Below are 23,344 nucleotides of genomic sequence, written 5' to 3'. Positions count from 1 at the left end.
CAAAACTTGGGCCAGTTCTGCTGTTCTCTTGGTCATGGGAACAACATGGACTCACCCTCGATCTTCCCTACGTGTGATCCTGTACTATGGGCAGCTCTTGGCATGGCTTAGGACTATGGGTGATGCAACACCCATGGAACATGGGAACAGAAAAGGATTCTGTGTGGGGACAGAGCCCCCCAGAATCTCATAATCCCCTTTCATGCCCTACAATGAAACTGAGGCAAAGCGGTTCCTGAAGTAGTATGACCAAACAGTCAATACTGTGTTGAAGCAGTTCATGGAAGCCACGTGGAACTTTGTCGCCAACATCACCAAGCCAAATCAGGAGGAAATGGTATGGTTCCATCTTCTTGCTCCCTACTCTCTCCTCCCTTTCCTCTTCTCAGGGGTTACTGGGAATTAGGACTCATAGGTGCTGACCCCTGTTTAGAACTAGAGGAAAGAGGGAAGCTGAGAAGCACATGTTAAAGTGAGCTGTAAGCTCCAGATCTCTCAGTGGCCCCAAACTTGTGTTGCATAAGAGTCTGTTGGTGGTTCTCCCTTTTTAAATCCTTTCTCCTTGCTTCTAGGAACCCAAGATCCTCTTAGCAAATCTTCAATGATTTTGGACCCTTAAAATGGGAAAATGGGATTTGGAAATAGGAAGGTGAGTCATAGCTCTGGGAGTTGAATATGGTACACCTACTGCCTTTCTCAACTGCTACAACAAATGTGGTGACCCTCTTTTCAGCTGCAGAAGGAGCTAGAGAGGTCCCAGTTCATGAAATACTTTGGCTCCCGGGCCCACTTGCTTAACATTCCCCAGTCCCAGGACCCAACTGTGAAGTGCATGCTAAGTAAACTGCAGGTCATAGGCAAGGTGGCCTTGCCATACCATAAGCTTTGGAAGGTGATAGACAGAGCCCCAGGGCTCCAGGAACCACCTCCCTTGGCCAGGGGTGGGTGGGTCATACCTGGTGAGGAACCAGTGTCTGGGGCAGGAGATAGATAGAGCAGAAGCAAACTTCCTCTATGGGAGGAGTGTGGGTGTTTGAAACAGACCCACCCCTTCTGGTTTGTGGAGCTAGTGCTACTGGCAGCCCAGGGCACAGGCCTGTCCTGGGTGACACCGGTTCCCCCAGTGCAATAAGCTTCTGGCCTATATGGAGACAACATACAACCTGGCCCAAGTGTGCCTGGATGAAAGGCCTTGCATGACCCTGGAGCCCAGTGATTGCCCAAGCCCTGCCCCTTCTGTGGCTCTTCCAACCCTAACTGTGCTCCCTTTTGGAGGAGGACACCTGGAGTGGATAATGGCAGAGGTGGAAGCAGTATGGGGGCCCCATGTGACTTCTTTTTGGGTACAGATTTCGAAGAAGTCATGGCTACCTTCAGGGACCACAAGGAGCTGCTGTGGGTCTGGGAGGGTTGGCGGGACTCTGGGTCACCACTCCACCCCATCTTCGGGCACTATGTGCAGCTCAGTAACAAAGCTGCACAGCTCAATGGTGAGCAATCTGGACACAAGTTGGTCACAGGACAGTACACAAGAAGGGGCAAAGTTGAGTCTTCAGAGGGAGGCACAGGATCCCAGACCCTCAGATGCAGGCATGTAGCTGGGCCCTACAAATGTCAACAGAGTAGTTACTGTGTGCTAGATGCTACAGAGGTTATGAGGCTATGTAGATGAAAAATAGACACATGCTTGTTCTGTGGGCTTGCAATTCTGTAAGGAAGTACCACGGTCAAGGACACACTCGTCTTTAACACCACTTATGATGATGGTGCAGAGATGGTGCTGAAGGAGGAAATGAGGAAAGCCTCCAGCACTTACTCATGTTCAAAACTTGGCCAAGAGCCAGCTGGGTAGGCAGGAAGAAAAAGGCCTGCACTGGGAGAGAGGCAAAGTTTGGAGAATCTGAAAGAAGCTCATATGGCCGGCCACTGGGCTGTGCTTGAAGGAGTGCCCAAGCTGGGTGACAGAGGACAGGAGGTTGCAGGCGTGGTGAGGATGAGGAGGGACTCACTGTGGGCTAGAGAGGGCAGAGTCTTGAAGGCATGGAAGGAGCTCACACTGGGGCTATGCTTTTCCCTTTCTGATCTGATACAACATGGACAGTGGCCATGGGAGGTAATACTCCCATTTTTCAGATGAAGATCCAGAGGACCAGGGAGCTTGACCATCTTCCCAAGCAGGCACCTAGTTTTCCTGCCTGTAAGACCAGGCTAAAGGTGGTATGATGAGTGCCTGGCAAGTCCCCTCTTCTGCCCTAGTACTAAGACATTGCACAACTAAGTATGAGTCAGATACTGTGGAGCAAGACCTGGAACAGATTTATCAGGAGCTGCAGCCTCTCTGCTTTAACTTGCATGTGTATGTGCGCCATGCCCTGCACCACCACTATGGGCCTGAACTCATCACTTTGCAGGGGCCTATCCCTGCCCACCTGCTGGGTAAGGGTCTGCTGGTACAGGGATGGGTATTCAGTCAGTGGACAGACAGTTCTCACCTTCTCTTAACCCTTCTACTCTCCTTCCCGGGGACATGTGGGCTCAGTCCTGGAACAGCATCCTAGACATGGTTCTGCCTTTCCCTAAGAAACACCCCATAGACATTACATACATGATCAAAAGCCAGGTCAGTGCTTGGCCCCTGGATGTCCCTACCCTCAGGTCCCTGGGAGAATAGGGCAGTGTACATGTTCTCCCTCCCTACCACAGCACTGGAAACCTGAGAAAATGTTTGAAGAGGCTGACAAATTCTTCACCTCCTTGGGGCTACTATCTGTCTCACCTGATTTCTGGAAAAAGTCAATGCTGGAAAGGCTGGCTGATGGACGGGTGGTGGAATGTCAAACCTCTGCCTGGGACTTCTACACTGGCAATGACTTCAGGTAACTACTATCAATAAGGCCTGCTGCCAGCACTACAATTCCACATCCTCATCCCATCCGACATCTACTTGTCATAGGCCACATAAGAGAGGAATAAGCAGGGGAGAGCCCAGCCATGGGAGGGGAAATGTAAGCCAGAAGTACAGAAGGGGAGATGGACACAGAAGCCACGGTCTTGGTCACTGATTGGATATGGGGGCTGGAGTGGGAAAAGATAGCAGCCAAAGCCCTCTGATCTCCAGAATGCCAGATCCTTAAAGAGGTCTGAATGGAGAAGTGTGCCTACCTCCCCAGGGCATTTTCATGCTCTTGATCCTTGTCCTTTAACTCTAGGGTAAAGAAGTGCACTGAAGTGACCATAGAAGACCTGCTCTCCGTCTCCCACCAGATGGGTCATATCCAATACTTCATGCAATACCAGAACCTGTTTGTAATCTTCTGTGAAGGTGCCAGCCCTGCTTTTGAAGAGGTTGTGGGGGCAATGGTCACACACTCTGCCTCTTCCCACAGGCACTTGTTCATCACAGGCCTGATCAATCTCTGGCTACAGGACTCAGGTTGTGGGGACCAAAGGGACAATAGAAAGGCAGCCTGAGCCTGGGGTTGCAGCTTGAGGGGAGTAGGTGGGACCATCTAGGCAAGGGTAAAGGAAGGGAGAGCTCTGGAGCTACCCACTAATTGCTCTGACCTCATCCCCAGAGGAAGAAGGCAATTACCTGATGGGCATGGCCCTGGAGAAGATTGCCTTCATCCCCTTCAGTTATCTAATGGACCTGATTCGCTGGAAGGTCTTTGATGGCACCATTGAAAAGAACTTCTACAAGCAGGAGTGGTGGAACTCAGGGAAGGTGGCTGCCCTGGGCTTTCAGCTCCATCCCCACACCAGGTGTGGGAAGCTTGACCACCACTGCCAGAGGGTGGTGTTGGCCCTCTCCTTTAAAAGCAGAGTAGGGTACAATGTTGGTGACTCCCAGGCTTAGAGAAACCCCAAGACAGTGTGGAATGTTTGCTGTCAGCAGACAAAAGCACCCATGCTGTAGTGCATAGAGCCAGTGTGGGGAATCCTGAAGCCTCATTCTGAATCTGGCACCAGCACTGAGCTGGTCTCAGTCTCTCCAGCTCCCGTCTCATCTGTGAAAAAGGCATCCTTGCAGGCTCCCCCTGCTCCTTGGTTGGCTAGGAAACTCCCATCATGATTGCTCCTGGAATTCCTCAAGAACAGAACATTGATCACCAAGCAGACCTCCTCACCTCCTTCCCTCCCTTCTTCCCACAGTGAGGCCGGGAAGACAGATGAACAGGGCCTCAGCACTTGTCCTCTGGGAAAGAGTGACCATAGGAGGGAGGCAGGCTTACTACTCTAACACCCAGTCCTGGCTGCCAGAGGCTTGGCATCCTAAAGCTATTAAAGGAGTCCACCCGCAGTCAGGCAGGGTGTTTGGTTGGATATTAAATACGGATGAGCAGGGATTCTCCATATCCACCAGGTGTCTGAATGACTAGCTTAAGGCTGCTGGACACAGGATGATATGGACTACTGTGTGAGACCTGCAGCTCCTTTGCTACCATTCTGTGTTGTGCTTATTCAAAATGGTCATCTCCTAGCACTCACAGTAGCCAGCACTCACAGAGGCCACATGTCCAGGCTGAGGTCACACCCTAGCAGTGGCAGAACTGGGTACTCCTCCTCCTCCTCTTGTTCTCCTATCCCCAGCCCATGATTTTAAGTGCAGGTCTCCCTGGTGGAGTTGGAAATGCCTTGACCTTGTTTCCTCCAAGAACACTTAACCTCCCTACACCAGATATCTGAGGTATCCACAAGGAACCTTGCCTTTTCTCTACCAGCCACGCCCACCACCAACCAGCCAAGGAGTCCCAGGGCTGAGTGAGGTTTACTCCCTGGACCTTGAGCAAGGAACCTTCAGAAGAACTTTCTAATAGTCTACTCACCCCCGATGGTTGCAAGGTACCAGTGAACCAACAATACAACAATGAGTCTCCCCATCAACATTGTCAAATCCCTGTGCTGGATCATTTTATTCCCCATTTTACAGTCATTGTATAAGAAGGCTCAGTGACAGCCAATCCCACAATATCCCACAGCAGCACAGTTCAGAGGAGCAAAACAGCCTCACATAACCTGCTAGTGACTAGTTCTGTGTCCTAAGGCCACTTCCTTGATTTCTAAATCTTGGTTTCCTCATCTGTACAAAGGGCACAATAACAGTAGCACCATGCCACAGGGATGTTCCTCTGTTCCCTTCTTAGTACTGTTTACTAGGGGAAATTATATTCTTACTGGTCTATAATCTGTTCTATTTCATTAGGATGGATGCAAGCAGAGACTTGGCCTTGCTCGTTTCCTCTATGACACCTCTCCAAAGACCAGTGTTCAGAGAGTGCAAAAGTCCATAAACACAGCTCAGAGCAGAGGAAGTGCTCAGTCAATGTTATCTGCTATTATGGCTTCATTTTGATTCCCAATCCCAAGTGTTTTCAGTTATTTAATGAATGAAAATATGTTGACTGTTGTCTATATGCCAGGTCCAATTTTAATAGACAAACACAGGAGGAGCTTTGCAAAACCATTTGCTCTGAGATCCTTCAGTGCCTCTGCCAGGACTTTGTTTTTCTCCTGCCAGGTTAAAGTACCAAGGCCTGTGCCCATCTGTTCCTTGGACAGAGGATGACTTTGACCCAGGTGCCAAGTTCCATGTTTCTGCCAATGTTCCCTACACACAGTAAAGATCTGGGCCCTGTCAACAGAGTCAGCTCTGGGAGGTGGGCTTTGGGAGTCATGGGATGAGGCTGACGATCTCTAGCAAGGCCCTGTGTCCAAATGTTACCTGTTCCTCTGCCTACCTCCTCCCATTAGAGTGCACAGCCTTCTTAGGTCTGTGCCCTGGGGTCTTTTTGAGTTTTTCCATTAGATCCTGTGTGAAGGACAGAGAAGGCAAGAATATTCTAATTTAAATCCTTCCTGTTGCCCCAGGAGAGAAAGGAAAGGGGAAGATAAGGGTTGGGGTGATCATTAGTTCACAAAGATACACAAGGAAGGTCCTTGTATTCTAGGCCAACTCAAGACCTTGCCCAGGCAGCCTGTACTAGGTGGTGACTGCTGGCATGCAGCCTTGTGGCCTTTGCAAACTGGAGCTGTCTAGGCTGAAGTGGCTGGGGGTTTTTCAACCCTGATCCTATCGCCCAACCTGTCCTGTGTTCCAGGTATTTCCTTAGCACAGTGCTCCAGTTCCAGTTGCATGAAACTCTCTGCAATGCCTTGGGCTATGTGGGTCCACTGCACCAGTGTGACATCTATAGCTCAAAGATAGCTGGGAGGATCCTCGGGTGACTGGCCCCTTCCCTCATTTGTCCTCAGCTGCTCTGTCTATCTTGTAAGCAACCCTGCTCAAGGCACCCTGTCCTCATCCAGCCTCTTTGGGCTACCTGGGCAGAACCTCAATGAGCTTACATCCTACTGTTAGATCACCCTTATGTCAGAGCACATTTCCTCTTTGTTGAGCACTTCATGGTCAGACTCTATTGGACCCCTTCTGCTAATACACACACACACACACAGACACACAGACACACACCATCAAACCATCTCTCCTGCTCTGTGGTGTTTCATTTTGTTTCATTTTGCTCTTGAAGTAGACTTGGAGAGGCTGGAGAACCTGAAGAGAAAGCACAAAGCTCTTCTTAAGACACACCAGGCTCTCTAATGAGTGTTCTTACTGTTTTACTAGTAGGGTTTAGCTTTGCAAAATATTATCTGTCTTTTACAAATAATGTAACCAAAGTTCAGGGAGGTCACAGGATTGCAGCTCACTGATGCAGCAAGAGGCAAAATCATGCTTTTAACCCAGAACTAACTCAAAAACATTATCTTTCCCACTGTTGCCTACATCAGTTAAAGGATAATGGCCCTGGTGAAACTAACTTCAAGGCTACTCCAGCCACTGAGATGTGCAGCCCGCCCACTGATGTGGGTTTTTTCCCATTATTTCCACTAATTTCTTTTTTTTTATTTAAAGAAAGATTAAACAGAAAATAGTTAGAAATAGTACATACATTCAGAGAAAAAAAGAGTAAGAAATCACTAGTTGATGTTGTCGTTTTACAAATAGTTGTTAAAGGTACAAAAATGGAACATGAAAAGTGGGAATTCAGAGAGACTGCAAAAAGTTCTAATCAACTCTCCAACAAAAACTTACTAACATGGTTGTCAATCCTATACATTTAAACATACATGCAGTTATCCATATCTTCATTTATGTTTAGATTAAACAAACTAAAGCAAGTTAGAATCATTTTGAACAAAGAATAATAGTATTGCTGGATTTCACTTCATGACACTCCATGATCAGCACTGGGTACTATAGTGTCTTCTTTTTAAAACAATTTAAAGACTAAAAAAACAGAAAACGGGTAGAAATAATACATAATTTCAAAGAAAAATAAACAGCAAGAAATCACTAGTTGATGATTACAATTGTCTTCTTACAAATAGTTCTTCAAGATACTAAATTGGAGCATATAAAGTGGGGATTCAAACAGTGAGATTGCAACCAGTTCGGTTCAACTATCCAACAAAAACTTAGAAATATGGTTATCAATCCTCTACACTTAAACATATATGCAGTTACCTATATTTTCAATTATGTTGACTTTCAATAAACCCAAGCAGGCTAATATCACTCTGAACAAAGAATAACACTATTGCTGGGTTTCACATTATGACACTCCAGGATCAGCACTGGGTATTTTAGTGTCTCCTTTTCTTCAAAATATCTGTTCATTTCATCAATTGTCATAGATCAGTTCTCGTAAACTGTTTATAGATTCTACACATTCATGGGTCTTAACATATGTTTTTTTTAAATTTTGAAAGTAGCAAATATGCAACAGCATAAGAAAGGACGAAGCCAGTCGAGACAATGCAGTGAAATTGGTATAGGATTTCACAGTAGGATACTGGGATAGTAGTACTAAGTACTATGGTATATCTCTTTAACAATAGCTATCCAGTCAATTACGTATTGTAAAATCAAACCAAAAATAGAACATTGTAAAACCAATTGAGAATACTGAAAAGAGCAAAAGAAATATAACAAAAAATGAAAACGACCTATGCCTTCAAACAGAAGATAGAAGGAAATCCCCCATATTTGCTATACTGCATATGGTCGTCCTCCCAAGAGATGTTAAAATATCCATCCCCAGTAGGTAAGGGGGGAGGGGGCAGGTGGGAGAAGGGTGCTTGATTTTTTAGCTCATGTGGAAGTTGGCTCACAGGTAATGGTTCTCCTCCAGGCCCAAGCTGCAGGTGCTTATCAAGAGTGCAGGTGAATAAGCTGCCTGAGTCCCTCCATGGCCGGAGCTCTGGAGCCCTGTTCTCCTCCTGGCCCGCGTTGCAGACGCTTACCAAGAAGGCAAGTGAATAAGCTGCCTGAATCCCTCCATGGTGGAGCTCTAGAGCTCTGTTCTCCATTTCCACTAATTTCAAAATGTCTGTTTCCCTAGTTGATCAAGGTTGTTTTAAATCTTATTTATATTCCCAGAGGATTCAGAATGTCACATAATCTAGTATCCTTTGATACTTAATGAGTGTACTTGTGATTCTACCATGCAGTATGCCTGTAGCTAGCAGGCCAAAGGGAGTTGCAGGACTGGTTCCCTGGACTTTACTCACAGGGCAGGATGAACCTTGCATGACTAACATCTCCTTTGTCTATTTGTTCTTTACCTTTTCATACCATGAGGGGGGATTCTGGATGATTCCTAGCTTTGAGCTTTTCTGAGTATGTTCAATATAAACGCACCTCTCTACTACTTGTATTCTTATCCCCTCATGTATTCACCCAGCAAAAATGTACTTGTGCCAGTGCCAACCACCCTGAATCCAGCAGGGGAAAGTAGATCTCAAATAATTAAATTCCATACTATGAGAGAGGTGTGGAAGCAGCACAAAAGGCCTTGGTGGAGGCTTAGGAGATTGTTTGGAGACCAAGGAAGGATTTCTCCAGCCCCCCTACATTGCCATCCAGACCCCTGATCCAGGAAGATACTGACTCTTCCAAACTGACAGCCTTAAACATCATTTTCTGGGCTGTGGGCAGATGAGAGGCTCCTGAGAAATGATATTATAAGCTTTGGGAAAGTTGAAATGGCAGCAAAGTGGAATGTGGGCTACACAAGGGAGAGAGAAAAGACAAGGTGGGAGCTGGGGAGGAGGGAAAAGCAGCTGTGACTGCACATGGCCAGGTTGACCTGCTGAATTATACACTAATCATTGAGTGAGTATCTGAAAAGAGAAAGAATGAGAGCTCAGCTCTCAAGGCTAGAACATGGGGATATCCATGAGCTCAGGCTTGGGGTAATTCGAGGTTAACTAAAAAGAGGGGTTGGGGAGATAACTTAGTGGTAGAGCACTTAACCTAACAAGCATGAGGCCCTGGGTTCAATCCTCAAAATCACCACCAAAGAATAGATGAATAGATAAATAAGTAAAAGTGAGATGGGTTCATTTCAAAGAGTTTATTCAGGATTTCTCTCCACTTCACAGCAGGGAAGAAAAAAGTAAGATTCAGTTGCTCTTTTGCCTTTTGTGAAGTGGAGTCTTGTTGTGTAGCCCTGGTTATTTTCAAAGGCTAGACTCAAGAGACCCTTCTACTTCATGTTCCAAATTATGTGGAACCACAGGAAGCATTTCACTGAACCTGATATGCCTAATGCCTCTTAAAATTTGATTTTGCCACCTTTGACTCATCCTCCTAAACCCAAACACCCTGACCAGGTGTTGGAAATGGAGAGTCAAAGTGGACCCCATTTAATTTCCCAAAGTCCCTCTACCTCACCAAGCCACCTGTGGTGGGTAGGTCTGGCTTTGTTCATGAGCCTGTCATTGTCACTTTAGACTTGGGGTATCCAGGCAATGCCAGCCAACAGCTTTGCAGTCTCTGGCTGTCTTAGTTACTTTTTACTTGTTGCTGAGACAAAATACCTGAAGCCCAAGCTGGGAAAGGAAAGGTTTATTTCTTACAGTTTTTGGAGGTTTCAGTCCACACTCAGTTGGCTCCAAGACAGGTGGGCATGGCTGGGCCGCAGTTCATTGCGGCCACCAACAGCAAACAGGAACCAACAAAGAGCAAAGACACACCTTCTTCTTGCCATTACATCACATGCTGGCTCCACCCTTATGTGGGTGGAGCACTGACACCATCAATCCAAGCACTATACAATGAACCATCACAAATGAACAATGCAAACTCCTGAGGCCTGGGGGCCACAGACATAAACCATGACACTGGCCTTCTGTGCCGTCCACATCAGCTGCAGGCTGGGCTCCGGTCACACATCTTGTCACATCAGCCTATAGTCTTCTTTCTGAACAGTTAGATTTTCAGTAACTGAAGCTTCCCTCTTCTAGCTTTTGCTTTTTACCTAAGATACAGCATCTGACCAAATCCTCTAGTCGTGAGTTTTATTTTTGATTTTTTTTCAATTGTGGCAGGTTTTTACCTTAATTTTTTCTTTCAGTCTTGACAATCTTTTACCTTAATTTTTCAGGGATCCTAACTACATTTTTCTGCAGTAGGGTCTTCCAAGAATCCACTAATCTTTAGGTTCCCAACCTCATTCCTTCCCAGTTACTAAGTGATGTGTATAAGTCTTTGCAAGTCACAAAGTTCTCCTTAGTCATTATGTGATTTAATCCTCACTGTGGGGAAGTATTCATGGAGTCCATTTACTGAAGAGAAAATGCAGTCTATGAGAGGCTTTAAGTTGTATACCAGAACTTACATAGTGCAGAAGTAGCAGGGCTGGGGTTTTGAATCGGATCTTTGTTAGTCCGGATCCTTCTGGGCCTCCAGGCTTCACCTTTTTATTGGTCAGATCAGGGAATGACAAGTTGAGAAGGACCAACATCTCTACCTGCCACTGCCCTGCTGAGAGTCAGGGTGAAGAGCCTGGAGCCCTGGCTTTGGCATAGCCTGTACCCCTACTGAGCAAGTGCTATGGGCCAAGCCAAAGTTCTACCACCTGCTACCTAGCACTGGGTGTGCCTTGAGACAGCAGACATTTGTGTGGTGCTGCAGGTGATACACAGAATTCTATCTCCCACATTCTTGAGATCTTGAATCTTTGTAAACTCTAAAGACCAGAAAGGATTGAAGAGCTGCTTCTGCCCACTGACACTGAACACTTCACAGGAAACTGTGGCTCAGACTTCTGTTTAAGTCCAGGAGAATAATGATCACAACTGTCTAATTAACACCAGTGACAGCAGTTAACATTTATTGCCTCTTGGCATTGTAGCAAACCTATAAGGCACATACTAGTATTATCTTGATTTTATGAATATTGAAACTGAGGCTCAAACAGCTACTAAGTGACTGAGCTAAAGTTCAAACTCAGATGAGTATGCTTCACAGCTGGTGTTTGTGTCCACTATGCTGAGCTCTGTGGGAGGAGTCTGGCTGGCAAAGCCTTGAGGCATACCAAGTAGTCATAGCAGTTTACTTGTGAACACCCCCACACACAGCCTTACAGTTATCCTCACGTCCTCCAGGCATGCCCTGAAGCTGAGCTCGAGCAAGCCCTGGCCAGAAGTTCTAAAGGAGCTGACTGGGCAGTCCAATATATCTACAAGGGCCCTCATGACCTACTTCAAGTCACTGCTGAACTGGTTAGTGGCTGATAACGTGCAGCAGAGTGAAATCCTAGGCTGCCCAGACTACACCTGTTTCTTTTCAGGTTAGTTAATCTGATTCTGAGCCCAGCCTTAGCGAAACCCTAGACCCTAACTTGCTTTTCACTGGGCCATTCTCTATGCCAACTCAGCCATAACTCTCAGGCTGTCCATTGCCTAGCTTGAGCTGGCATAGCATTGATGCTGGCTAACCTGTCTCTATTCAGCCTGAGTAGAGCCATGTCCAGCCCTGGCTCAGTTACTTCTTGTACACCACCCACCAGATTGCCAGGCTGGTGTCTGAGCAGAGAGTCAGCATCTTGCCTCCTGACTAGGTCCCCTGGGGTATGTCACCTTATCCATGCCCAACTTGGGACCTCTCCAATCGTAATAGAGTGAAGCCTTGGTACAGGAACACTTTTGTTCACAAACAATTTGGTTCTCAAAGAAGCATTCAGTAAAATTTGGAGTTTCACAAACTCCACATCAGGTGACATGCATAACCATGACCATCTTTCCCCAAATTGTAAAACAAAGTTTATGAGGTAGTACTTAGTATTCAAACCCTCAATTTTCTAATTGAGAAGGGATATAAAGTCTCAAAAGAGAAAGCTCAGTTATCCCTCCAGAAAATCTGATACTTCGGATACATTTTTTTGGGGGAGATTATTACACCCAGGGAAAACAGCTGTCTAGGTATTGGATCCAGGTTATCTATGATTTGGAGCCTCCTGCCACAAATAACTTCATTCCTTTCTGGAAATGGCAGGCTTCTGACAGATATTTGGATCACTAATTTTGAACTAGTAGCAAAATCTTCATATGAGGCTGTTAAGTAAATCTTGAGTCTCTGCCCTTAGAATGGACAAAAGTGAGTGGCAATGTCTTTGGAAAACAAAACATGCCCTTACTCAGGTTTCAGCATTAGACCTACCCGATTTAAGAAAAAGTCTTCTTCCTCTACATATCAGAAAAGAGAGGAACTGTTTTGGGTCTTAACCTGAAGGCTGGTACAAGAGTGCTATCTAACTTTCCAAAAAAGTGGCTAGATCCATCCCCACCTTGCCTGAGGGCAATAGCAACTACCGGTTTGCTAATGGATGAAGGTACAAAATTAACTTCAAGACTCCCACCAGATCAATTCTATTCTTGAGGTGAAAGGCTACTTGTGGTTGACAGGGAAACAGCCTACTAACTATTAAGGTCATGCTTTTAGATACCCCTGAGTTTAACTTCAAGGTGCACTACTCTTAATCCTAGCTTCTTGATGCTACAGGTTGAATGGTTAGTGACTCTTGTGAACAAGTGATTTCCCACAGTTATGGAAGCAGGTGGGGCATCAGCGACCTACACCCTACCACACTTCTACAATACCTAAGATGTGTGGTTCAGGGATGGAAATAACTTTTCCAAGAAGGACATCAAACAGCGGTTGTCAGTTCACAACAGGTTATTGAGGCCAGACCCACTCCCTTTGAAATCTCTTCTTAAAAAGCAAAACTCTTAACCCTTATTCAGACACTGATATTAGGAAACGGCCAAATGTTAAAAGTCTACACAGACTCTAAATATTCCTTTCTGGTTCGCATGCCCATGCAGCAATCTGGGAAGAAAGGGGCTTGCTAATTAAAAAACAAACTTGATACATTTGTAAAACAAAGAGGAAATTCAACTCTAGAGGCAGTCCGGGGACACCAAAGAGACATATTTAAATTCTCTTTAGGAAGCAAAAAGGCAGATAGGCAAAAAGGACAGCTTTGTAGCTTTGTTTCCTATTCCTCAGGAAGATAGGTTTTTAAGACAAGAGAAAACTAAAAAATGATTCTAGTGGTATTTAGAAAACAAGCTGGTCCTTTCTCAGGTAACATAGTGCAAAGCTCCAACAACTCTTTGTGATTCATTCCGTATAGGAAGAGATGCTACATGGGAAATGCCCTTTAAAGTTTTCACAGAACTAACACTAGCAGCAACCACCCAGTAGGTCTTCTAAGCTTGTCCACTCTTCACCATGGTAACCAGCAGACCGTCTACTTTTTTAGAATCTGCACAGAGAGGAGGGGCATAACCTAGGGAGGACTGGCATTTAGACTTTACCCACATGTCCTCACATGGGGGATTTCAGTTTTAACTGATAGTTTTATACACTGAATTGAGGAATTCTCAATTGGTTCAAAAGGGCTACAGAGGCAATTACGTGCTCCTTGTAAGGAAATTATCCCCCAGTGTAAAGTACCTTAGCCCTTTCAGAGTGACAATGGGTTTTCTTTCACCTCTCAAATAATTCAAGGGATGTCAAATAGTTTAGGATTAAAGTACTATTTCCATTCTTCATGGAGACCTCAATGCTCCAGAAAAGTTGAGTCAATGATGCCCTAAAGCAAGCTGTGGCAAAGCTTTGTTGGGACACATCTGAATCTTGCTCTAGTTATTGTCAATAGCCCTCATCAGGATTCAGAATGCCCCCAAAACTGGACTAAGTAAGCATCCATTTGACATGTTTTCCATCTTCTGATACAGTAATAGAGCCAGAGACCACAGGACACTTGGAATAGTTTATCAATCTAGGCCAAGTACTGCCAACAATCCAAGTTTATGGGAACAAAGTCCTGCCAGCCTGCTGGAGCAGAACAATCTGGTTCTTCTGGGAGATCAAGTGTTCATTAAAACTTGGAAAGAACGGCCTACTGTGGAACAATCAAAACTAAGATGGAAGAGCCCCTTTTCAGGGATCCTTGCCATGCTCACTGCAACTAAGGCAGCAGAGATGGATAGCTGATTCGCACTGTAGAATAAAAACAGCTTCTCATGAAATAATGTATTTGAATATCATCTGAAAGAATAGTCTTGTGGGCCACTAGAACATTTGAGGCTCCTCTTTAGAAAGAAGGGCCCTGGGCTTGCTTTCCAGAAGGTTTGTGACAAGTTCCCCAAGCTCTCTTCTGTTAAAACAGAAAGCTCAAGAGTTCCTCATATACAAACACTAACTCCTTATACTTTTCAGCCCAGTGACACACATCATTCTAAGATAGTTAATACAAAGACCCAGTAGAAAGAGCTCATGGTCTTTTTCATCAGAAAATAGCTATATGAAGACACAGACTTCTCCCTGAGAACCACATAAAATGTTATGGAGATTTATGGCTCTCAGGGGAAGATGAACCAGGAGACTAAACCATGACAACATGGCTGCAGCATGACCTGCCACTTGAAGAAATTTGTTAACAATGGGCACAGAGCAGCAGCTCCCAAGCCTGACACAAGATCAAGCCATGCCATGCAGCTGGTACCAATCTTTAACACAAGAATGTGCCGAACCTCACACCTGACCATATATCTTCTGATATGACAGCAAGCTGAATCTAACACCTGATGCCAGCCTTCTAGCACATAATCAAATGGGTCTAACTGGATCAACTCGCAAGGCAGATATAAAGAGGCTGCAGAAATCGACTTCACGCTGCTGCAGTGTTGTTCAGTGTTGTTCTTGAAGTGATCTGTTCTGGTGCAAGATACACCTTTTTCCTTCCAAGCACTCCTTTCTCCATGAGCACTTCTGTGTGTTTCTTTTCCTTTTCTTCCTCTTTTTGCCCTAAATAAATGTTAAACTTTCACAGTCACCAATTGATCTCTCCAATTCATTGAACAAGACAACAGAACCTGGAAAGCACTGCTGGTCCATACACCATTAAGTAACACCAGAAGGGACACCTTTGTTGCCCAGAGAACAAGAGAGCAGAGGCCCAATGCCCAAGTTCAGTGGTGCCTGCTTCCAAGAATTGGCCTGTACCCCAGCCCTCATGTGCACCCTTGGGACCTGTCCATACCTCTCCCCATCCCATTACTTCAGTCCTCACTTAGGCCCCAGGCTCCCACTTGACCAAAATCTGAGAGAGTAAATGCCCAAAGTATGGTCACTTCTGATCCCTCCTGACACCTGCCCTTCACTGGTGCAGTTGCTGATTTTGATACTCCTTTACCATAGAAAGAAACAGCCACAGGAGTGAAAGAGGAAAGCAGGAGAACAGCAAATTACACACAGAACATCTCCAGTGGCACCTCAGGTGATCACGGGGTAAAAGGTGCAGTGAAAACAGGTGCGTCCCTCGTTTAAAATAATGACGATCCTGTAGAGATCTATGTACATTTCCTTAGGATAAACTCTTAGATATAATATTTCTAAATCAAATGGCATAATTTCTTATGTTCTTCAGAAATGTTATATCAATTCCCAGCTAAAAATATATGAAAGAATTGCATGTCTCAAACTTCAGTGGTATGTGTTATCCATCTCTATAATCTCTCCTAGATTTAAAAGCAAAAGCATTATTTGATGCTGGAATTCCTGTGTTATTGTGGAGGTAACATTGATACTAGTTTTCAGTTTTGGAATATATAATCAGTGTCATGATTTATGTTGGTGATTTTCACAAATAGTTCTTTGTGCTGTGAATTGTATTTTACAGATGAGGAATCTGAGGTTAAGAAATAAAAATGAAACCATTATTCTGAGGTTACATAGCTAGCCAGTGATTCACCTGGTGTTTGAGCTCCTGTGTTACTTCTGAGATTGCTGTAGGCAGAATTTACACTATCATATTACAGATATAATGTTATACTATTCTTTGTGCCTGATAATAATAGGATTCTAAATGAACCTCCTATGTGACGGTCAAAGCTGATTTCTGTCTTCTGAAAAGGACTTGAACTGTGCATTTTTCACTCTCATATAGGTGTGGATCCCAAGTGACTTATTATGGACTTATTTTCTCCATTGATAGATATCTTCTATCCATTGATAGACATTTTCTATCACAATTAATAGAAAAACAAACATTGATTTTTTTTTTGGTTGAAGGCATTAAATATTTGCATGCATTTAAATGATATACGTTTATTTTTTTGGTAGTGGAGCTCGAACTCATGACCTCTCACTTGCAAGGCAGGCCCTTATGCCACTGAGCTAAATCCCCAGTCCCTAAATGATATTCTTCAAACTACCTAAATTTTAGAAACTTAAAACAAACCAAAACAACCAATCAACCAAGTAAATAAACCAAACCAAGTGTGTGTTTCCTGACTTCTGAAAGTCAAAGGAGAGGCTCCAGCTTGGGTCGAAGATCTGCCCACGAGGCTGCACTGATGTTCTTGGGCAGCAAAGACCTGGCAGGTGTTATTGCTGCCACTCACAAGTGGACAGTTGTCAGCTGAGAGAAGTGAAGTGGCGGCTCCCAAGGTTTGCAGTTGGTGCCCAGACCAAGAGAAGTCATAGGTCCAGGAGCCAGGATCTGGTCTGACTCATATTTGCCAGAGGCAGACGGTACAGACGCGCCCCACCAGTGCAGTGTGGGGGGGGTGGGCTCTCTCTGGGCCCTGGCTCACATACTGGGTCCACAGCCCTAACACAGCACCAAGTTCTCCCAGACCTGGGCACCTAGGGCTTCTGGGACGGGCTGGCCCCGCCCACAGCTCCTCCGGGCCGCCATTGGCTCCGCGGTGGGGCGGGGGCGGGACTAGAATCCTGAGCCTGCTGAAAAATCAGCCGCCCTCGAGCCGTTAACCGATTTCAACCACTGGGAGGTGACAGAGTCACCTCGGGGGCTGCGCAGTTGGGTGGCTTGTGCCTCCTCTGTTGAGCTCTGGGACCACTTTGATGAGGAGCAGCACCGGGAAGGGGGTCCTCGGGTGCCTTGACACCGCGGCCTCCGAGTCCTCAGCACTGCAGCTCGGTCCCTCCATCCTCACCGTGACCCTACTCAGGCCTGGTCCCAACCGCTTAGCCCTGGCCATGAGGAAATGTAGCCCACCGGGACCCCTCGTTAGCCTTGCTGTAACCTTGGTCTGGGCCATGCTCCTCAGCCTCTTCCCTGCTCATCGTCAGGGGTAACCCTAATGCTACACACAGCCTCCCCAACAGCCACAGGCCAGGCTTTTCCTGGCTCTGATCCCAGTCACCCACAGCCCTGCTCAGCTGCCCAACACTCTCTCATAGCAGACACCCTCCTGTTCGCCTCTCACTGAACCCACCCCTCCTAGTCGCCCCCTTTCTTCTTGATAACTGTGATCTCAGACTTCTCCAGAGACTTGTGTGTATCTTCCTTTTTATCACACTTAAAAGTTGACACCAAGTTTTTATTAGCACAAAAACTGAAATAAACATGCTTTCCTGGAAGAAACTCTTCATATAAGAAAAGGGGTCTTCTAAATTGTGTGATGACAATCCAGAAACCATCTCATAAGAATAATAAAACAAAAATAAAAACAAAAACACTAATGATCAAGATTGACTATTTTAATAGGCTAAAAACAAAAGAACATTGTGATTTTTTAATTCTAAAAAATTAAAATTATACCTAGTTAGAAATTCTATTCAAATAACCATGAATCCAACACATTTAAAAATGATTAGAGAAAAATTTTATGAAGTGACTTAAAAATTCGTGTCACCTAGCAAATGAATCAATGCAAAAGAGACAAGAGCAAAGAAACTGCAGGGGCAAACAGAAATTTATATTTTCTTTTTTTGTTCAAGCGATTGAACTCATGATCTTGTATTTTCTGGGCAGGCACTTACCCTGCTGAGCTAAATCCTTGACCCAGAAATTTTTATTCCTCCAGTGGGAATCTTCCCATGTTTTCCAAAGAAAGTAAAGTGAGACAGTTTTTAAAATTCATCCTTGTATCCTGAACACTTAGCATTGTGCCTGGCTTGTGCAGCAAATTTTTGTACAATGAGTGCATTATAAGATGTATATACAGTCTTTGGAAACATAGAGTGAAACTGTAATTACAAGCATGTCAGAATTACATCTGTGGAAAAAGACTACATGGATTCCAGACAAAGTGCCTTGAATTGACCAATAAGATAACAGATAGCAGGGAGAGGAGAGGTAGAGTAAGGGAAGCGTATTAAAAAGATTTAAAGAGCAAAGCAAGAAGCAAGCCGCCTCTCTACAAATGGCATGTGCAGCTATTTCAAAGATAGCAAGGCAGATTGTGGTAGCCGCTTTGAATTTGCTATTGTCTTGTTTTGAAGTCATTTTTTGCATTCGTTGTTTCTATTCTGTTCTGTTCTGTTTGACTTCTACTATGTCCAAGTTATCCGTAGCTATTTTGAAAACAACAAAAGGCATTATAGTAACTATTGTTGATTTTGTGATGTTTTGAAGTTCTGTATCACTCATATTGGTTTTATTGTCTTTGATTTTATCATCTTTAAAATTAGAAAAATTTTAAAAAAGGAGATATACCAACTCCACTGAATGACATAGTTATTATATACTGCAGACATGTACTAAGAAAATAATTTTAAAGATTAAAGTGTTACACATATTTTCTTTTTTTCTGACTTCAGCCCAAATAATAAATATTAATTTTTTTCAAGTTTTGGGGAGCATTTCATAGTTTTGTTTTGAAACAATGTTTCACTAACTGCCTGAGCTGGGATCAGACTGGCAATTCTCCTGCTTCAGGCTTCCAAGTTATTAGGATTACAGGTGCACGCCACCATACTGAGATGTGGAAAATTAAATTGTATAAAATTGATTCTGAAAAATTGACATCAAATGCACTGGTTTAAAGCATAGATTTCAATGGTTTTTAGGAATTCAGTGAGTTGTATAACTTTTTACCATTCATCTTAGGCCATTTTCATCAATCCCAAGAGAAACACTGTATGTTAGTGTTGTCAGGGGCTGGGAAGGGAAGGAAATGGGGAGCCACTACTAAATGTTTAATAACCTATTTTCTGTCTCTATGGATTTGCCTGCTCTAGACATTTCATGTGCATGGAGTTATATAAACCAGATGTCCGAGGTAGGACAGCTAGGTTCCTATGGAAAGAAAGGGCCTTTGCATGAAAGTCAGGAAGCGGGTGGAGCTGTTCCTCTACCCACTAGTGACTAGGAGGGAGAAGGCACATCTCTGGAGCCACAGTTGCTTTCAAGTAGAAAGTTTTCTGGATTGTTGAGTAGCACCTGGAGGAAAGGGAAATCTTGGTTTCTCTCCACTTTGGGACTCTACTGAAGGATTTTCGAAGTCTCAAAAGGTACCTGACCATTGGCCTTGCCTAGGGAACTGACAGTCCACAGAGTGCCCAAGACAAGCCAGGTCTGAGTATAGGGGAAAGGCTTTACCCCTGATAAACAGGGCTTGAGGAGTCCCTGGTGAACTTGTCATTGACAATTGTGTTTGAAAAATTCTGGAAAATGATCAATGTTGACAGATAAACGTATGCTACGAACTTACTAACGAAACAACAAACCAGTGAGCACCTAGGAATGTCTGCTTTGGGCTAAGTCACTGGCTTGCCCATTGAGGCCCAGTATGGACAAATGGCAGAGGGCTGAAAGTCTAAATGGCAGTTCTCAATGCGCAAGTACCTACTGTAAACCCTACTGTGGTCAAACATTCCCATGTTATAACTGTGGTGGACTGACAACTGGTGATCCACCTGTAACACCCAGCTGAACTGGATCAGCATGGCATTGGGTGTGGAGGGCCCACCTCATGCTTGTTGCCAACATCAACAGGAGAACTGAAGAAGAGGTGGTGCTATTGGTTTTCCTGGGAAATTTGTCACACTGGCTTTCCCGGTATGAATTTGGCTGTACTTACTGTCAGAGGAGTTTGGGATCTCGCTGTCATTGAGGATGGCTGTGGTAGTTTTGAGTGAGTCCTGGTCCTTGCTTTGAGCATCACTTTCTGGTTCCAGTGCAGATCCCTTAACCTGCTGGCACAGGTCCTTCATTCTGCTTGCATAGACTTTCTAGGTTCTACCATGGTTCTACCCATTGACCTTTGGGCCTTCCCAGTACAGATCTGTGAGAGTCTTTCATGAGACATTGTTGTGGGCTCTAGGCCTCTGGTTGGGGTCCTGGGGGCATTGTTATGGGCTCTAAGTCTTCAACTGGACCTGTGCAGGACATTGTTGTGGGATCCAGGCCCTCAACTAGATTCTTTGTGTGTCTAGTGTGTGGGCAGATTTCCTACACTCTTTTGTATTTGACTCTTTGGGTGACTATTATAAAATAATCCTGCAGGTTTTGTGTGCTGTACAGAACAGTTTGCCTTGCAAACCCTGAGTACAATAATGACACAAGGTGATCTACAAAGCCCAGGGTCTCCTCAGAGTCTTCCTTGGTTGTAATTTTTCTCTCCCAAGGTTGCTCTTTGTGAGACCCGTGCAATGGCAGTCCTCTTTGTCCCTCCTTCCTCCACTGGCCACCTAATAGGATTGTGACAGAGCCCAGTCCATTCTCCACCACGCAGGCAGTGTTCATGAGAACACACACATGACATCTGCAGGGACAGATGGCAGCCCAAGTCCTGTGAGCACCCCATGCCACAGACCCCTCCAGCAGTCAGCAGGAGGTGAGCCCATCTCACTTGAAAGGATTTCTGAGTATACACAGAATATCTGAGTGTATTTTAAGAAAGTAAGCAGGAAGCATAGAGTCAGAGGCTCAGTCCTGGGAGACAGGACCTGGATGCATGTCGTGTGGTGAGTGCCCTTCACACCACTCAAATCCATGGAGAGCTATGGCCGTGGGAAGGGATCTGGGTAGGGGGCAACAACTGACCAAGGTCAGCTTCAGCTAAAGGTGTGAGAGCCAGTGGGTACCAGGAAGCAGGAGCTCTCCAGTCACATTCAAGGCCTGGTCCTTCACCAGCTGCTGACTGACGGCCCCAGTCCAGCATCAGTCTGTTCCTCAAACCTGGGTTCTGCCAGCAGATCTGCACTACAGTCCTAAAGACAGGAAAAGGGATACATGCTGCGATCAAACACAGTCACTCCTGGCAATGTGCTCAACCCTATGTTTGGTTTCCCTGTAGGAAACTCTTGTGTACCCCAGCAGACAAAATCCAGCTTACCTGACTCCAAGAACTTAGGCTGCCAACCCCAACCCATAATTCTGTCAGTGTAAGTCACTCCCTCAGGCCTGCCTTGACAGTAACTCAGCCTCCAGGGTCATCCTTTCATCAGACAGCTACAAAGCCAGGCCTCTAGTCCTTAAAGCTCAAATATCTGAGTAATACCCTGGTCTAGTGAGCTGAGACCAAGAGTACTCATTAGGAGGTTCTATCAGTAATTCAGTGTTCTGGCCAAGTATAAAAGTCTGCTAAAACCCTGTCTGGCTCTATCTTACGAAATACTCATGGTCTGTGTTGAGCCAAAAACAAAAGAAAAAGAGGAGTTAGCTTTGCTTTGAAGCTCTGAGAGCCCCCAAGAAGGAACAAAAAGAGCAAGAGAAGCCAGTCTACAGGAACGTTCACAACAACCAGAGACCCCTCGCTTTGCGAAGGCTGGCCTATAAGAAATCAGGATCAGATCACAGCAAATATCAGGCATCATCTGTGGGGGAAGAGTCAAAGCCTCTGCCCCAGGCATAGGTGAGACAAGTCCAAATTATCCAGTGAGCTGCTTCCAATCAGACCATACACAGGCCTTGTGGATGTTCTTTCCACAGACAAGAGGACCCATTATGTTACAGATGCTACAAGTCCAGGAGGAACCATGATGTTCTGATTTTTGTCCACCATTGACTGCCTAAACTGGAAACATCATAGTACCTCCTACACAAAAATATCCTAAGCCTCTACAGATCTGCTGAAATCCATTTTTCACACATATAACACAACCTGCCAGATTGTAAAACGCTCCTCTTGATAATGTTTAACACTGAGGATTGTCATAGAGTGACCCAACAATGCTCCAGGGGATAAAAAAGCAATGCCGCAGAGGGTGTTCTGAATGATCAGAGGGATGCTCAGGCCAATTCCCAGAGACATACCACAACTGAGACCTGATAGATGCAGCTCAAATATAACATTTGCACAGGTACTGAAAGGCTCTTAAAGAGAACAAGTCATATGAGAGAGATCTCATAAATAATCCAGAGAACAGATGAAAGTCCCAGCCAGTTTTAAGAGAGGCATTCCAACTCTATCCACTATTTAGTCTTGAGGCCACTGGGAATCAGTGCATGGTAAATGTCAACTTTGTAGAGCAGGCTCAGGCAGCCACTAGGCAAAAACTACAGAAGATGGAGAGTTTTGCTGGCAAGAATGTGACTGAGCTTTTATGGTGGCCTCCAACATGTATAGGAACTGAGAGTAGAAGGCCAAATGGGAAGCTGGTTTAAGGTTCAGAAAAACATAGACTTGTTTGTGTCAGCACTCATGGGGAGAAACAGAGGTCACAAAAATGCTGGGACAGGGACATTGACAAAGCAATGTCCAAATAGGATAGGGACCTGAAAATTGACCAAGGCTAGTCTGGGATCAATATGGTGTAAGGAGAAAGTGCTGTGCAAAAATGAACACCTAGAAAATGACAGACACGATGCAAGTTATAAAATTAGGAAGCTGCCTGCTAAGGGCTACCACTCCTGCGAGGAATCAGATGACAATATCATCAGGCTGGCAGAAACTAAAGGTTATGGGGAACAGGCAATGCTGGTCTTCATCTCTCTAGACTCCCTGAAGCCCGTGGTCACAATGAAGATGGGGGCCAATTGATAGAATTTATGTAGGAGCCACTGTGGCCCCAGAAAGGAGGTCACTATTTTGGCCACAAAGGTGTGTCACAGAAGAATGAGAGGTCTGGCATGCATTCCTGTGTCTTCCAAATTGCTCATTTTCCCTGCTGAGAAGGGACTTACTCCAAAAAGTACAGCCCCAATTACCTTTGGGCTGCAAGGAAATATAGCTTTAAGCTTATGTCAACCAGAGTCCATGGTTGTGCCTCTTACCAGCCCACAAGCAGAGGAATGGAGAC

At 45.0% G+C, this 23,344-nt stretch overlaps 1 pseudogene; it reads left to right on the top strand.

Moving 5' to 3' along the window:
- The first annotated feature begins 44 nt into the window (after window positions 1-44).
- Window positions 45-17,125, top strand: LOC100734944 (angiotensin-converting enzyme-like protein Ace3; annotated as a pseudogene).
- The last annotated feature ends 6,219 nt before the right edge of the window (window positions 17,126-23,344 follow it).

This window comes from Cavia porcellus, unplaced genomic scaffold (assembly GCF_034190915.1).
Source record: "Cavia porcellus strain 051 isolate PalLab524CR breed Dunkin Hartley unplaced genomic scaffold, mCavPor4.1 scaffold_6, whole genome shotgun sequence".
Lineage (NCBI taxonomy): Eukaryota > Metazoa > Chordata > Mammalia > Rodentia > Caviidae > Cavia > Cavia porcellus.
Note: the sequence above shows the minus strand (reverse complement) of the source record. Positions and strands in the feature narration are given on the sequence as shown.